This window comes from Mauremys reevesii, linkage group 12 (assembly GCF_016161935.1).
Source record: "Mauremys reevesii isolate NIE-2019 linkage group 12, ASM1616193v1, whole genome shotgun sequence".
NCBI lineage: Eukaryota > Metazoa > Chordata > Testudines > Geoemydidae > Mauremys > Mauremys reevesii.
This window is the reverse complement of record NC_052634.1, coordinates 31,275,307-31,290,790: the sequence shown is the minus strand read 5'-3', so window position 1 is coordinate 31,290,790 and position 15,484 is coordinate 31,275,307. Positions and strand designations below refer to the sequence as shown.

General features: G+C 54.6%; 2 non-coding genes across 2 annotated transcripts; both read left to right on the top strand.

The window, feature by feature from the left end:
* Positions 1-206: 206 nt before the first annotated feature.
* TRNAS-AGA lies at positions 207-288 on the top strand. Its single transcript has one exon. It is a non-coding gene; the product is annotated as a tRNA-Ser (tRNA).
* Positions 289-12,365: 12,077 nt separating this feature from the next.
* On the top strand, positions 12,366-12,437 carry TRNAD-GUC. Its single transcript has one exon. It is a non-coding gene; the product is annotated as a tRNA-Asp (tRNA).
* Positions 12,438-15,484: the final 3,047 nt, after the last annotated feature.

The window sequence follows — 15,484 nt, the reverse complement described above, 5'->3', positions numbered from 1 at the left end:
TCTACAGCAATGTCATTAACACAAACTCACTCCCATCATGCTCCAGCCGGAAGGGAAATGGGCAGGAATTCTCGCTGTTCAGCCCAGGACACACTTACACTGATGCGCAGCCGTGAGTGTGCTGGGGAAGCTGGTCTGGGCAAACAATTTAAAGTGACAATTCGGTGAGAACAAAATCATCATGCAGTGAAGTAGATGTATATCAAGTAGTTGTGGCCGAGTGGTTAAGGCGATGGACTAGAAATCCATTGGGGTCTCCCTGCGCAGGTTCGAATCCTGCCAACTACGCAAGCGCTGCGCTGCTGTTGTTATTATTGTAGTCTTAGTGCCTGAGCATCCACAGTGCGAACTGGAGATAAATCTAGTTTCACTCTGTCTACACTTAAAACGCTGCTGTGGCACTGCTATAGCACTTTGGAGTAGACAGTGACAGGAGGGGTATTCCCAGCCCTGTAATAGCTGCATTGACAGAACATTTCTTCCTTTTCTTAAGCACTATCTAACCAGGGCTTAGGTCACCTTAACTCTATGGGTTTGGGGGGAGGAGGGATTCACACCCTGAGAGACGTCGCTCTGTCAGTTCAGTGCCCAGCGTACACCAGCCCTTAGGTCCCTCTTGGTAGTTCAATGCAGGCACTGACCTGTGAGAGGAAAACATCAGCTCACAACCACAGAGACTGAATTCCCCACATTTAATCTCGCTGCACTTTCCAGAAAGTCACAAAATTCAATTCATTCTTGCTAGGAGAGAGAAAACATAAGTGACACTAAGTTTGTGGCTTGGTTAAATAAAATTAAGTGTTTAATTAATATAGTAAAACTCTGTCCTGATTCCTCTAACTAACACCACAGCATGAAATAGGAACAGAGACAAATCTTGTCAGTGACGACTAATTTCACAAATGATCTTCCCATTATTAATTTCCACGCTGCCCCTATTGGAGGTCTGGGCATCTCCAGTGTCATTGCTCTGCATTCACCTTCCCCTTAGAATTGTTCTCGGACATTCGCCTTCCTCTGCAGCATGGGGCTCGGGTCACTTGCTGGAGGATTCCCTGCACCTTGAGGTCTTTAAGCCACGATTTGAGGACTTCAATAACTCAGACATAGGTTAGGGGTTTGTTACAGGAGTGGGTGGGTGAGATTCTGTGGCCTGCCTTGTGCAGGAGGTCAGACTAGATGATCATAATGGTCCCTTCTGACCTTAAGTCTATGAATCTATGAATCTAGTCCCAAATTTGGAAAACTGTGCAGTTCAGAATGAGAATAGTGACCCCGGCTCCTTCCTGCACTTGCTCCACAGCAGCTTCTCCACCTGCAGAGTCACCCCAGCACTGCAGTGCAGCCGCCCAGGGGTCAGCAGGGGCCCCTGGCACGGACAGTGGGTGCAGCTAACAGCCCGGTGTGCCTGGCCGTGAGGCAGCCGTAGAAAAGCAACACCCCCTCCCAGAAGTACAGAGACTGAATTCCCCAACCTTAACATCATGACCCCCTGTAGAAAGCCACACGTCAGTTGTATTTTCACAGGTAGATGCAAAAATCAAGTGACACCAATTTTTAAGTTGAGTAAATAAAGTTGAGGGGATAGTTATTAACCTCACAAAAATATACTAAAGATCCCTCTACATAACACCTGAAGGTGAAATATGAACAGAGACAAACCTTGTCAGCAAAGGCCCATTTTCCAAACAATCCTCAAAATGTGACTAATTCCCACCCCTCCTCCACAGGAGCTCTGTGCAGTGTCACTGTTCTGCAGGCAGCTTCCCATTCAATGCTGTTGTGGGACATTCCCAGGCCTGGAAATGTACCAAGGACAGAATTTGAAGAGCAAGCTTGGCTCCCCGCACCAGGCGGGATTTGAGTGTTTTGTCCCTGTCACTTAGTCTTTGTCAATAGTACAGACGCCCTGGGCAGGACTCCAGGCTCTGCTTGAGGGATCCTGGCACAGGGGCTGGTGGGGGAGAAAGGATGGTAGATTCTGACCTGGAGAGGAGGTAATAAGTGAAGGGGGCATTTTTTATTAGCCCCCTCCTGAGGGTCCCCAGGGTTGGAATTCTACATTCCACAGGGCAAATGAGGGGGTGACTCCACTTGGTTAATGAAAACCAGTGCTCCAGGTGAGGTTTGAACTAACAACCTCAGCATAGCTCCTCTTAGCACTGCCCTATAAGTACTGTGCGCTAATCAATTGTGCCACTGGAGCACCTGTTAATTTAGATTCGCTGAGACTCCTAGGTTGATACAGCCAAGGAGTGACTCCAAAACATTCTCAGTGGGGCTGAGAGCAGGTAGCGACAAGTGTTGGTACTTGGTGAGGTGGATTCTTCTTAAGGGTTCCAGGCCCCATTTGACCCTTTTGTTCTTCCCTGTGTAATAACAGAGCTGGTTAAGACTCAATGGAGAGTCTTGCTGCAGACCAACAGATCTGAAATCGCTGATAACCAGCTCTAAGCATTAGTCCTGCTTTGGGACAGTGTCTCTCATGCAAGAAACTGCCCAGTCTGCGCTAGCCGTGAGGCTCCCTCACTAACAGCTGAAATCAGGGAGAGCTGTGTGAAGTGCAGGGCCCCAGGGGTGCCTGAACAGGGGGGAACAACACCCCAGGGCTTTTAGAAATGGGAGGGCTCTGCTTTGCCACTTTGTAATGACCGTAAGGGCAAGTGAGGGGGGGAGAGGACAGAGAGCAGTGAGCGGGAAGTGGGGTCTTGGGGGAAGAGGCAGCGTAGGAGCGGGGCCTTGGGGAGAAGGGGTGGTGCAGGGGCGTGGAGTTGAGTAGCAGGGATGGGGCTACTGTTCGGGCTCTGGTGGCCGCTCCTTTTAGGGAGCCTGTTCCGCTCCTGGTGGGACCACAAGACGTCCCAGAGCAGAGAGGGTGGCCAGCAGAGCAATGACAGGGTGGAACGGCAAGTGGCCGGCAATGTGGCCAGACAGCGGCGGGAGAAAGGGGCTTTCCCCCCAGGAGGTGAGAGGTGAACTCTGGGTTTTCACTGTCCCAGGACAGCAGCTGCGAGTGAGGTGCAGTGAAGGGAGGGACACATCCACAGAGCTTCTGTTGTCTGGATTTAAGAGCCCGAGGCAAAAGGCCACTGCCCAGCGCACTGTGGGGGGGGGGGGGGTTGCTCATAGTGTTGTGTTGTGAATCCTGATTGTGGTGTTTTCCCAAGTTAATACAAGATGATTTTCCTCCTTTAGTTTCTTTTCTACACTCAGTGGTTGTGAGTGGGGAAAGTATCGCCTCTTAGAGGCACCCAGTGGCCAGGGTTAGTTTCCCCAGGTTACTGGGTGGGGGCTTAAGCAGACTGGGTGTTGTATTGTTGAAGAGGAGCCCCAAGCACCCAAACAGGGTGATTTTCCTCCTTTTTATTAAAGTTTCTTTTCTACACTCAGAACAATGTCCGCCTTTTCCAAAGAAGGGCTTGGAGGGGGTTTTCTCATGTTACCATGTGGCCTAATGGATAAGGCGTCTGAGTGTGGATCAGAAGACTGAGGTTTTGAGTCCCTTGGTGGTTGTGTTTCTGCAGTTTTACCATTGTGCTGAACGTCCTGCTCCCTTCAGGGCTGGAACCTCTTCTTGGCCGCTCAGGCCAATGCTCTGGCTTCAGCTAGAGCCCCAGGAAGGAGTTGGGGGGTGGGCGTCACAAAGGCTGGGGCATGAGCCCCAGGTGCTTCCAGTCTCGCCTTTGCCTTTCCTGACTTGCCAAAGAAAGTGCGCGGCTGCCCGGGCTAGCGTGTGCGCCTGTCCCTGTGCTGGAGGGTACTTGCTACACAGCGTCTTTGGAGCCTGGGTGTTTCTCTGCTTCTCGCCAGCTGGGGAAAAGCCTCTTGGGGTAAAATCTCCTGCCCCACTGCAAAAGTGAGCACCTTGAGTGGGACCAGTCAGAGGCCCCACCGATGGGGGCTGGCCCTGCTTTCCTACCATCTTCTGATGTTGGCCACAGAGCATCAGCAGCCGCCCCACATGCTGGTGACCTTCAGTGGGTGTTTGGCCTGGCAGGGTGTTTTTGTGCCTGTCTGCTGGCCACACATAGGCATGGTCCTGCCCTCCTCTAGCCCTGCCCTCAGTTGCTCTGTGGCTTTTAACCCTTCCCTTGGAGCTGTCAGCACCAGCCACCTCTGCTCAAGGTGCCCAGAGGAGGAGAGGTATTGCTGGGTCACCTTTACAGATGCCCCTTCCCTGGTACTGCCCTTGCTCAGCTGCACAGAGGAGCTTCCATCCCCAATCCCTGCCTGTCACTGCCCAGCAGCCCTCTGGCACCATTCCTGAGGGTCACCCTGCCTTGCTCTCTTCCTGCCATGTTGGGAAAAACAGCTCCCATCTCTCCTTGGTAAAGGTCAGGTGGGCCAACTAGGGGCAGAAGCCCATTCTATGTTTTCCTACTGCAGAGCCCAAGCTCAGGGACTCACCTTGGGTCAGGCACTGCAGTGCTCCCAGAAAACAAGCCACCCCTGTACAAAGAGGGATGAAAGGACCTGCCAAAGCCTGGGATTGAACCAGGGACCTTTAGTTCGTCAGTCTAACGCTCTCGCAACTGAGGGTACGTCTACACTACGGGACTATTCCGAATTTGCATAAACCGGTTTTGTAAAACAGATTTTATAAAATCGAGTGTGCGTGGCCACACTAAACACATTAAATCGGTGGTGTGCGTCCACGGTCCGAGGCTAGCGTCGATTTCTGGAGCATTGCACTGTGGGTAGCTACTCCGTAGCTATCCCATAGTTCCCGCAGCCTCCCCCGCCCCTTTGAATTTCCGGGTTGAGAAATTCATTGTCGCGGGTGGTTCTGGGTAAATGTCGTCAGTCACTCCTTCCGCTGGGAAAGCAACGGCAGACAAGCATTTCATGCCTTTTTTCCCTGGATTGCCCTGGCAGATGCCATAGCATGGCAATCATGGAGCCTGTGTAGCCTTTTGTGACTGTCACCGTATGTGGACTAGATGCCGCTCACAGAGGCGATTCAGCAGCGCTACACAGCAGCATGCTTTTGCATGATAGCAGGGATGGTTATCAGCCATATTGCACCATCTACCATACCATAAATTGGTAATAAGATGATTGTGGCTACCAGTCCTTTTGCACTGTTCCATTTGCTGCTGTCATAAGTGCCCCTGGCTGCTCTTAGCCAGGGGCGCAAAAGCCAAAATTGGGAATGACTCCCTGAGTCAATTCCTCCTTTTTGGTATCTAAAAATAGAATCAGTCCTGCCTAGAATATGGGCAAGTCCCCTAGAATATGGGCAAGTCCTAGTCCTGCCTAGAATATGGGCAAGTGTACTAGAGAACCACTGTATCAGAGAACCAGAGAGCACAGCTGCTCTGTGTCAGATCCTGCAGAAATTATGAGCTGTATTCTATTCACAGGGGGTGCTCCTGCAACAACCCCACCTGTTGATTCCGTTCTTCCCTCAGCCTTCCTGGGCTACCATAGCATTGTCCCCACTTGTGTGATGAAGTAATAAAGAATGCAGGAATAAGACACAGTGATTTGTTAGTGAGATATGAGTGGAAGGCAGCCTCCAGCTGCTATGATAGTCCAGACAGGACAGTAAGGAGTGTGTAGGAGAGGAGCCCAGCATCCCTCTGCTAGTTCAGGGCACTTGAATCTTTTCTTTACACATGAAGGGTGGGGCTGATGGAGCTCAGCCCCCTGTTTCTATGACAATGATGGTTATCAGCCATACTGCACCATCTACCATGAAAAATTAGGACCAGGCACCCTTGATCGACCTAACAGATGCTGGTCATCATGGTTACCAGTCCTTTTGCACTGCCCCTTTTGCCAATAGGCTGATGATGAGGACGGGTACCAGTCTTATTGCACCATCAGCCACCCATGGCGGGCGAAGCAAGGATGTTGGTGTTGAGTGCTGCAGCATCGGGTCTATCTGCAGCATTCAGTAAAGATAGGGTGACATGTTAGAGTCAAGAGAGGATTGTTTTCCCTTTCACTTCTGGGGTGGGTAGGGGTGTGTAAATTGCCGAGCTATGCCCTGACCCACCGCGGACACTGTGTTTGACCCTAGAAGCATTTGGAGCTCAGCCAAGAATGCAAATACTTTTCGGAGACTGCAGGAACTGTGGGATAGCTTGAGTCCTCCAGTCCATGAGCGTCCATTTGATTCTTGGGCTTTCCGTTACGTTTGTCACGCAGCAGTGCGCTGAGCCCTGCTATGGCGTCTGTCTGGAGATTTTTAAAAATGATTTTGAATTTCGTCTTCTGTAACGGAGCGCTGATAGAACAGATTTGCCTGCCCTTACAGCGATCACATCCGCATGGTCCATGCGGGAGCTCTTTCTTTATTTTGATTTTTAACTGCATCGCCACCCGTGCTGATCGGAGCTCCACGCTGGGCAAACAGGAAATATTCAAAAGTTCGCGGGGCTTTTCCTGTCTACCTGGCCACTGCATCCGAGCTCAGATTGCTGTCCAGAGCGGTCAGTGGTGCACTGTGGGATAGCTCCCGGAGGCCAATACCGTCGATCAGCGTCCACACCAACCCTAATCCGATATGTTAATACCGATACTAGCGTTACTTCTCTCGTTAGGGAGGAGTACAGAAACCGGTTTAAAGAGCCTTTAAAATCGATATATGGTGCCTCCTAGTGTGGACGGTTGTGGCGTTAAATCGGTTTTAAGCTCCTAAAACCGGTTTAAACGCCTAGTGTAGACCAGGCCTTGCTGAAGCAAAGCCACAGGGTCTCTGAGGTTTCCCTGGCCCCTCGCCCCTGTCCTGCCTGGCTGATGTCAGCATCTCTCTGTGAGGTCACCACCTCCCCACCGCCTTTGACCAATAGTCTGAGGTCCTGCAAAAGGCCTTTGTGATGTCACTGCCACACCCCTCCCTTGCTGTGCCAATGTCCTGCCCCTGGCCAGGCACTTTGGAGGTTTGAGCTACTCCCCGTGGATCACCCCACTCAAGGAGCGTTCGTTCTAGGAAGCAAGCCGGCTAGACAGGAAAACTTCAGACGCTGCTCCCAATGCTACACTCAGTTTTTCAGAAATTAGTCGACTTTATGACCAGAAGAGACCATTAGAGCATCTAATCTGACCCCCTGCATATCACAGGCCTCCTGTATGACACAAGAGCTACTTTTGGGGGCAACACATTCCAGAAAGGCTTCTAGTCTTCATTAAGTGACATCAGGAGATGGAGAATCCACCACTTTCCTTGGTAGCTTGTTCCTGTGGTGAATCATCCTCGGTGTTGAATATTTGTGCCTTATTTGTAATATGAATTTGTCTCTTTTCACCTTCCAGCCACTGGGTCTTGTTATTCCTTTCTCTGCTAGATTAAAGGGGCCTTTAATACACAACCTTTTCTCTCCATTAAGGCCCTTCAACACTTCAATGATGTCACCTTTCAATCTTCTTTTGATAAGCTAAACAGGTTGAGCTTGTTCAATAGCTCACTAGAAGGCATTTTTTCCAGCCCTCAGAACATTTGTCATCAGACTCCTGAACTACAGCTGTATGTGGTTCTTGTTCTTCTGCACAACATAGCTCCTGGAGAAGAGGGATCTGCAAATGTGCATTCATATGATACGTTTGTTTAATTGATGAAAAAATAAACTAGACACTTAGAGGATTGGAACTGATTTCAGCTGATGGACAACTTTGCTAGGTTTTTATGCATTTGGACAGCGAAATCTTGAGTGTTTACATTCATATCAAGCATTCCCGTATAGAGGAGCCCCTGAACAGAATGGAGAATGGAAATGAAAATGTTTTCCTTTTTTTAAAAAAAAGGAAAGAAGGTTATAAGAGAACACTGGGGTTTAAACTGAAGATCACTGGAGCTGCAATCAACCACTCTACCACTGAGCTATACCAGCACAATGAGCTGAATAGAGAATTGTGATTTTCAGGACTTTGAAGGACAAACCCTGCTTCATCGAGGTCCTTTGCCATTCCCAGACCACAGGTGGTTTTCAAAATGGGGTTTGATTAAACTTCTTAAATGTGGTAAACACCACAGCTTGCACACCCACCGATATAGCTTCTCCCACTGACATAGCTGCCACCTCTTGGGAAGTGGATTAACTGCACCCACAGAAAACTCTCTCCCATCAACATAGAGCAGTGGTTCTCAAGCTGTGTGTCAGGACCCCAAAGTGAGATGTGACCCTGTTTTAATGGGATTGCCAGGGCTGGCATTAGACTTGTTGGTGCCTGAGGCTGAAGCCAAAAGTCTGAGCCCCACCACCCAGGGCTGAATCCCTCAAGCTCTGGATTTGCCCTCCCCTAACTGGGGCAGAGCTCAGGCTTTGTCTCCCCTGCCTCTGCTCAGTGGGGAGGGGCTTGGTGCTTGATCCCTCTTTCCAGGGCCATGTAGTGAGGTTTTTTTTGGCAGAAGGGGGTTGCAGTGAAAGGAAGTTTGAGAAACCCTGGCATAGAGCCTCTGAATATGTCTAGACTTGGCTCCCTGTGGCAGATCAGACACTGAAAGTACAGCCATGGAGACACCACACACCAGCCTTGCCTAACAGGCAAGAATCAAACCTCCACAGAAAAATGCCTGTTATTGTTTAACCCATCTCCCTAAGCCTTCAGCCACCACCACTTAACAAAGGGGCTTTTCTACACTATGGTTCTGGTCTCACTGAAGGGTCATTTCCAATTGTTTGCTCAGTCCAGCATTAGGGAAAATGGTGCCCTGGGCAAAGCTTGTACTTTGGCACTTCCCCATTGCCCCTGGACAATCCCCCTCCCCCTTTACCGCTAGCTCCTGCACTCCCAGCCCTTGCACCTCCTTCACCCCTAACTCCTGCCCCTGCTGTGCCCCCTTTGCCCTTAACTCCCTGTGCCACCAGCCATTGCCCCGCTCCTGCAGCCCCTCACATGGCTCCAGTGCTGGGGCCCCCGCGCTTGTTCTCCCTTTCCCTGGGCTTTGGCATCACTAGCCCCTGCTTAGCGAGTAGGGTTCAGTAGTTCCCAAAATGTGGGGCATGACTCCTAGGGGGACACAGAGGAACATGCATGGGGGCACCTCAGGGCCTGAGCCAGCCCCTATGGAGGGAGCACCACTCATCCCCACTCTGCCCCAGTTCTTCCCCAACCCCACCCTCAGCCTGGGCCCCTGGATTCCAGCTCGGCCTTGACCCCCTTTCCCCTGTCTGCACCCCTCTCCCCAGCAAGCAACGACCCCACTCCCAGCCCCGGTTCTTGACTGCGGACTAGGGGGATTAGGGATAGAGGAGGGTGGGGTTACCAAGGTGCATTGTGGGAATGTGGGATTTAGAGCCCAGAGTGGATGGGTGGGGGTGGGTTGGAGGACCCTACAGTGGCTGAAAAGGGGAACCCGGCAGGTTCGGGGGCAGCAGAGATTGGAGCTGAGGAACCTCACACCCTGGGGATGGACTCGGCCGGTGGGGGGATGGGAAAGTGGGGCCCAGCCATGGGGAAATGGGCTGGAGGCAATTAGGGGTGGGACGCTGAGGGGGAGGAGGAGGGTGGAGTGGTGAGGAGGGGGAGGAGGAGGTCGGGGCAATAAAGGTAATAATTGGAGATATACCAATCTCCTAGAGCTGGAAGGGACCTTGAAAGGTCATTGAGTCCAGCCCCCTGCCTTCACTAGCAGGACCAATTTTTGCCCCAGATCCCTAAGGGGCCTTCTTAAGGATTGAACTCAGAACCTGGGGTTTAGCAGGACAATGTTCAAACCACTGAGCTCTCCCTCCCCCTAGGGAAGTGGGGAGTGGGGGGTGAAGGGACAGGCTGGGCAGAGCGGACCGGGTGGGGGAGGGGCCGCCGGGGGCGGGGCTGGCGGGAGGGTCACGGCGGGGGGGGGACACTGCGGGGGCAGGTTGGGGCTGAGGGGCCCGCGGCCCCAGGCTGCCGCTTGTGGGGCTGCTCCCGGCAGCTCAGCCCCCGCTGCTGCACCCCAGGCCCAGCTGGGGGGGGGGGGTGAAGCCCTTTCACTCCGCGCTGCCTCTGCCCCCCCCCCGCCCGGATCCACGCGGGATTCGAATCCCAACGGCCGCCGCGCGCGCCCGGCAGGCGGGGGGGGGGGGGCAGCGAAGCCTCGGGCGAGGAACCGGGCCTCCCCACGCGCCGAGTCTCTGTCCCGCGCTCTCTCTGCCAATCAGGGAGCGGGGAGGGGCGCGGCGAAGTGACGAGTTACGGCCCCGCCTCCAATAGAGGCCGCGTGTGAGACAGAGAGAGAGAGAGAACTACGCTTCCCAGAGTGCACCGGGAGGGGGCGCGTTGTCTGAGCAACCGACCGTCACTTCCGCTCTGAGACGAGCCAGAAACTACAACTCCCAGCCTGCCCCGGGGCGCCTCCGTCCTCTCCAGCCCAGGGGAGGGCGGGTCCCTGGGTCAACCTGACACCTCCTCCCCCCCAACGCAACTCCTCATCCCCGCCCCGCCCCCCAGAGAGCCCCGGCTCCGCCCGCCTCCGGCTCCTGAGGCGAACTCGCGTGTCCCGGGGTCCCGCCCCGCCCCCCAGAGAGCCCCGGCCCCGCCCCTCTCCTGCTCGTGAGGAGAACTCGCGTGTCCCTTGGCCTCGTCTCTCCCCACGCGGGGACGGGGGGGGGCAGCTGTTGGATGGAGCAATATGGAAAGACGGGGGTGGGGCAGAGGTGGGTGCCTTGACTCCTGGTTTCTCCCCCCGCTGTGGGTGGGGTGGGGAGGGGAGGGTAGAGTGGGGAGGGCTGGGGTGCCTGCTGCCCTCGCGGGACCAGCAGAGCCCCGTGCAGCTTGCCCCCAACCAGGCACTGGGTGTGCTGGTGCCTGGAGCCGCCCCTGGTTCCAGCCCCTCTGCCCAGGCAGCTCCCCCAGCCTGACACACACACCCAGCCCCAGCACCCCCCCCCCCCCGGGGTCCACAGCCCCCAGGGGCGCCCCCCGGCTGAGTGGGGAATCAGAACCCCCCCAAAATTACCCTGGGACCAGCATGATCTGCCCATGACAAAGTGTTGATCCTCGCTCCCCCCAGCCCCACTCTTGACACCCACACACCCCATCCCCATTCTGTGCACACACCTTGGGTCACTGTGACATTGAATACTTCAATTGGATGGGGGGCCCAGCACCATGGCTATTCCCTGCCCCCCAGGGCTCACGGGGCCGATTGGGGGCACAGGGGGCATGATCCAGTGCCAGCCAAGGGTGGATCAGAGGTGGGGATGGGGCTGTGGTTTCTGCACCACCCGGTTTCTGGCACAGGCTCCTTCGAGGATTTGCATTTCTTGATAGTTTTCACCAGTGATGAGCTGCCAAAATGCTAACAACCGGTTCCCTCCTCCTCCTCCTCACCCCATGAGGGGTCATGCCCCCCACCGGGACTCCTGCCCCATCCAACCCCCGCCATGTTCCTTGACAGCCCCCACCCCAGGACCCATGCCCTATCCACCCCCTTCCCTGTCCCGACTGCCCCTTGCCACCCCATCCAACTCCTTCTCTGATTCCTGATGGCACCCTGGGACCCCTACCCCATCCAACCACCCCTTCTCTCTGTCCCCTGACTGTCCCTGGAATCCCTACCCCTAACTGCCCCCCCACTGCCCCATCCAACCCCTGCTCCTTTCTGACTGCCTCCCCCGACCCTTGCCCGTTCAATCCCCCTGTTCCCTGCCCGCTGACCGCTCCGACACTAATCCATTCCCCCCCCCCAACTCCCCTGCCCTCTATCCAACACACCCTCCCTGTTCCCTTACCGTCCTACCTGGACCCGGGGCCAGCCCCGGGGGCCGGGCAGGCAGGAGCCGCGCCGCCCGGCTGGACCCGGACCCGGGGGGCCGGGCAGGCAGGAGCCGCCCCGCAGCTGGACCCAGCCCCGGGCAGGCAGAAGCCGCCCACCCCACTGGACCCGGCCCCGGGCAGGCAGGAGCCGCGCCCCTCCCACCTCCGGCTGGACCAGGACCCGGGGCCGGACAGGCAGGAGCCGCACCCACCCCGGCTGGACCCGGGGCTGGGCAGGCAGGAGCCACGCCCCACCGCGGCTGGACACGGGGCCGAGCAGGCAGGAGCCGCCCCCCCGGCCCGCTGGACCCGGGCCGGGCAGGCAGGATTACATGATAATCAGTAAGAACAGAAGGCACAGATATCATTACAAGTAAAACAAACAAAACAAGCTTTCTAGTGACTAAAACTTAACTTCATAGAGTTACAATCTTTATCTAAGCAGGCAAGGTCCCAGGCGGGTGTTGTGTGAGGAGCTGTGTAGGCCCGGAAAGGCGTCCTGCTGGACAAGGGCAGGTGAGGAGGGCCAGGGCTTTTCCCAGGGCTGTTGCTGTGGCCAAAGCCTTTGGGAAGCAGAAGAGGGCCAGGGGTGTTGTTGCCTGCTGGGGCCCATGCGACGGTGTAGGTGTACGCTGACCATAGCTGGTCTGTGGGAGCTGGGGCCCCTCACTGTGCCCCTTTCCTCGTTAGTATAGTGGTGAGTATCCCCGCCTGTCATGCGGGAGACTGGGGTTCGATTCCCCGACGGGGAGGGTGACCCCTTTTGAAGGGGGGACAAAGAAATCCCTGGCCTGCCTGCCACATGCCTTCCATTCTCCTTCGACGGCCACTTCCCTTCGCACCCCGCACTGATGACTTTCACCTCCAGAGAGACAGTTACCTCGCAAGGACACGCTCGCCCTAGCCAAAGCCTCCCCCGGGGCCTGCCCGTGGGGGCACGTTTCAGAGCGGCAAAGGGAAATAGGCTGGCCAGGGGCATGAGGACAATGGCCCAGACAAACGGGGAGGGACTTGGTCCAGGGGTGGAGGAAGACAGAAAAAGGGACAGGCATGGGATTGGCTTCCTGTCTTTTTTCCTTTGCTCAGCATTTGACCTGTGACTGTAATGGGGAGACTTGAGAAAGACCTGAGGCCGCCGGCGAGGTAGGTGGCCGCCCCGAGAGCGCAGAGCTGAGCATTTTCCGATGGGCTGCTGCCTGTGCCCCCAGCACCTGGCCGTGATCGTATAGTGGTTAGTACTCTGCGCCGTGGCCGCAGCAACCTCGGTTCGAATCCGGGTCACGGCATTGCTTTTTGGTGGGGAGGGGCTATCCTGCAGCACGCCTCGTGGCTCAGTCTGATGGCGTCCGTTTGCAAAGAGAGCCATCAGCCGGTCCTTAGTTTCTGCTTGGTAAAGGCCAGTCAGTGGGGTCCATCGGTCAGAAAAAGAGTCCCAGGACTTCTTGCTGGGCGCCAGGGTCCAAAGGCAGCGCATTCCCTCCTGGAAAGGGCTGTGTTTGGAATGTCCGTCCAGTGCGTGTTGAAGGGAAGGATCTGCGTGCCTGGGAAGCTGCATCCCTCCAGAGGCGCTTGAGAAGCCAAAGGGGCCGTGGGTGACTTTGTGATGAGGTGAGTGTGAAGTGTGGAAGGGAGAGGGTGGCAAGAGGAGGTTTTGAGAGGAAAAAAGGTGCTGCTGAGCTGGTAGGGGAGGGCAAGGTCCCAGGCGGGTGTTGTGTGAGGAGCTGTGTAGGCCCGAAAAGGCGTCGTGCTGGGCAAGGGCAGGTGAGGAGGGCCAGGGCTGTTGCTGCGGCCAAAGCCTTTGGGAAGCAGAAGAGGGCCAGGGTTGTTGTTGCCTGCTGGGGCCCATGCGACGGTGTAGGTGTACGCTGACCATAGCTGGTCTGTGGGAGCTGGGGCCACTCACTGTGCCCCTTTCCTCGTTCGTATAGTGGTGAGTATCCCCCCCTGTCACGCGGGAGACCGGGGTTCGATTCCCCGACGGGGAGGGTGACCCCTTTTGAAGGGGGGACAAAGAAATCCCTGGCCTGCCCGCCACATGCCTTGCCTTCTCCTTCGACGGCCACTTCCCTTCGCACCCCGCACTGATGACTTTCACCTCCAGAGAGACAGTTACCTCGCAAGGACACGCTTGCCCTAGCCAAAGCCTCCCCCCCCGGGCCTGCACGTGGGGGCACGTTTCAGAGCGGCAAAGGGAAATAGGCTGGCCACGGCCATGAGGACAATGGCCCAGACAAACGGGGAGGGACTTGGTCCAGGGGTGGAGGAAGACAGAAAAAGTGACAGTCATGGGATTGGTTTCCTGTCTTTTTTCCTTTGCTCAGCATTTGACCTGTGATTGTAATGGGGAGACCTGAGAAAGACCTGAGGCCGCCGGCGAGGTAGGTGGCCGCCCCGAGAGCGCAGAGCTGAGCATTTTCCGATGGGCTGCTGCCTGCACCCCCAGCGCCTGGCCGTGATCGTATAGTGGTTAGTACTCTGCGCCGTGGCCGCAGCAACCTCGCTTCGAATCCGGGTCACGGCATTGCTTTTTGGTGGGGAGGGGCTATCCTGCAGCACGCCTCGTGGCTCAGTCTGATGGCGTCTTGCACTACACTGAAGACATCTTCATCATCTGGACTCATGGAAAAGTCATGGAAAAGAAGCCCTTGAGGAATTCCACTGTGATTTTAACAATTTCCATCCCACCATCAACCTCAGCCTAGATCAATTCACTCAAGCGGTCCATTTCCTTGACAGTACTGTGCTGATAAGCGATGGTCACATAAACACAACCCTATACCGGAAACCCACTGACCGTTATACTTACCTACATGCCTCCAGCTTCCATCCAGGACACACCACATGATCCATTGTCTATGGCCAAGCTCTAAGATACAACCGTATTTGCTCCAATCCCTCAGACAGAGATAAACACCTACACGATCTCTATCAAGCATTCTTAAAACTACAATACTCACCTGCTGATGTGAAAAAACAGGTTGACAGAGCCAGAAGAGTACCCAGAAGTCACCTACTACACGACAGGCCCAACATAGAAAATAACAGAACACCACTGGCCTTTACATTCATCCCCCAATTAAAACCTCTCTAGCGAATCATCAGAGATCTACAACCTATCCTGAAAGATGATCCCTCACTCTCCCAGATCATGGGAGACAGGCCAGTCCTTGCTTACAGACAACCCCCAAACCTGAAGCAAATCCTCACCAGCAACCACAGAACAACAACACTAACCCAGGAATCTATCCTTGCAACAAAGCCTGATGCCAACTCTGTCCACATATCTATTCAAGTGACACCATAATACGACCTAATCACATCAGCCATGCCATCAGGGGTTCGTTCACCTCCACATCTACCAATGTGATATATGCCATTATGTGCCAGCAATGCCCCTCTGCCATGTACATTGGCCAAACCAGACAGTCTCTGTGCAAAAGAATAAATGGGATGCATATCAGACGTCAGGAAATATAACATTCAAACACCAGTAGGAGAACACTTCAACCTCTGGCCGTTCAGTAACAGATTTAAAGGTGGCAATTTTGCAACAGAAAGCTTCAAAAACAGACTCCAACGAGAAACTGCTGAACTTGAATTGATATGCAAACTAGATACAATCAATTTAGGCTTAAATAGAGACTGGAAATGGCTGAGCCATTACACACATTGAATCTATTTCCCCATGTTAAGTATCCTCACACCTTCTTGTCAAACTATCTTAAATGGGTCATCTTGATTATCACTACAAAAGTTTTTTTTCTCCTGCTGAGAATAGCTCATCTTAATTAATTAGCCT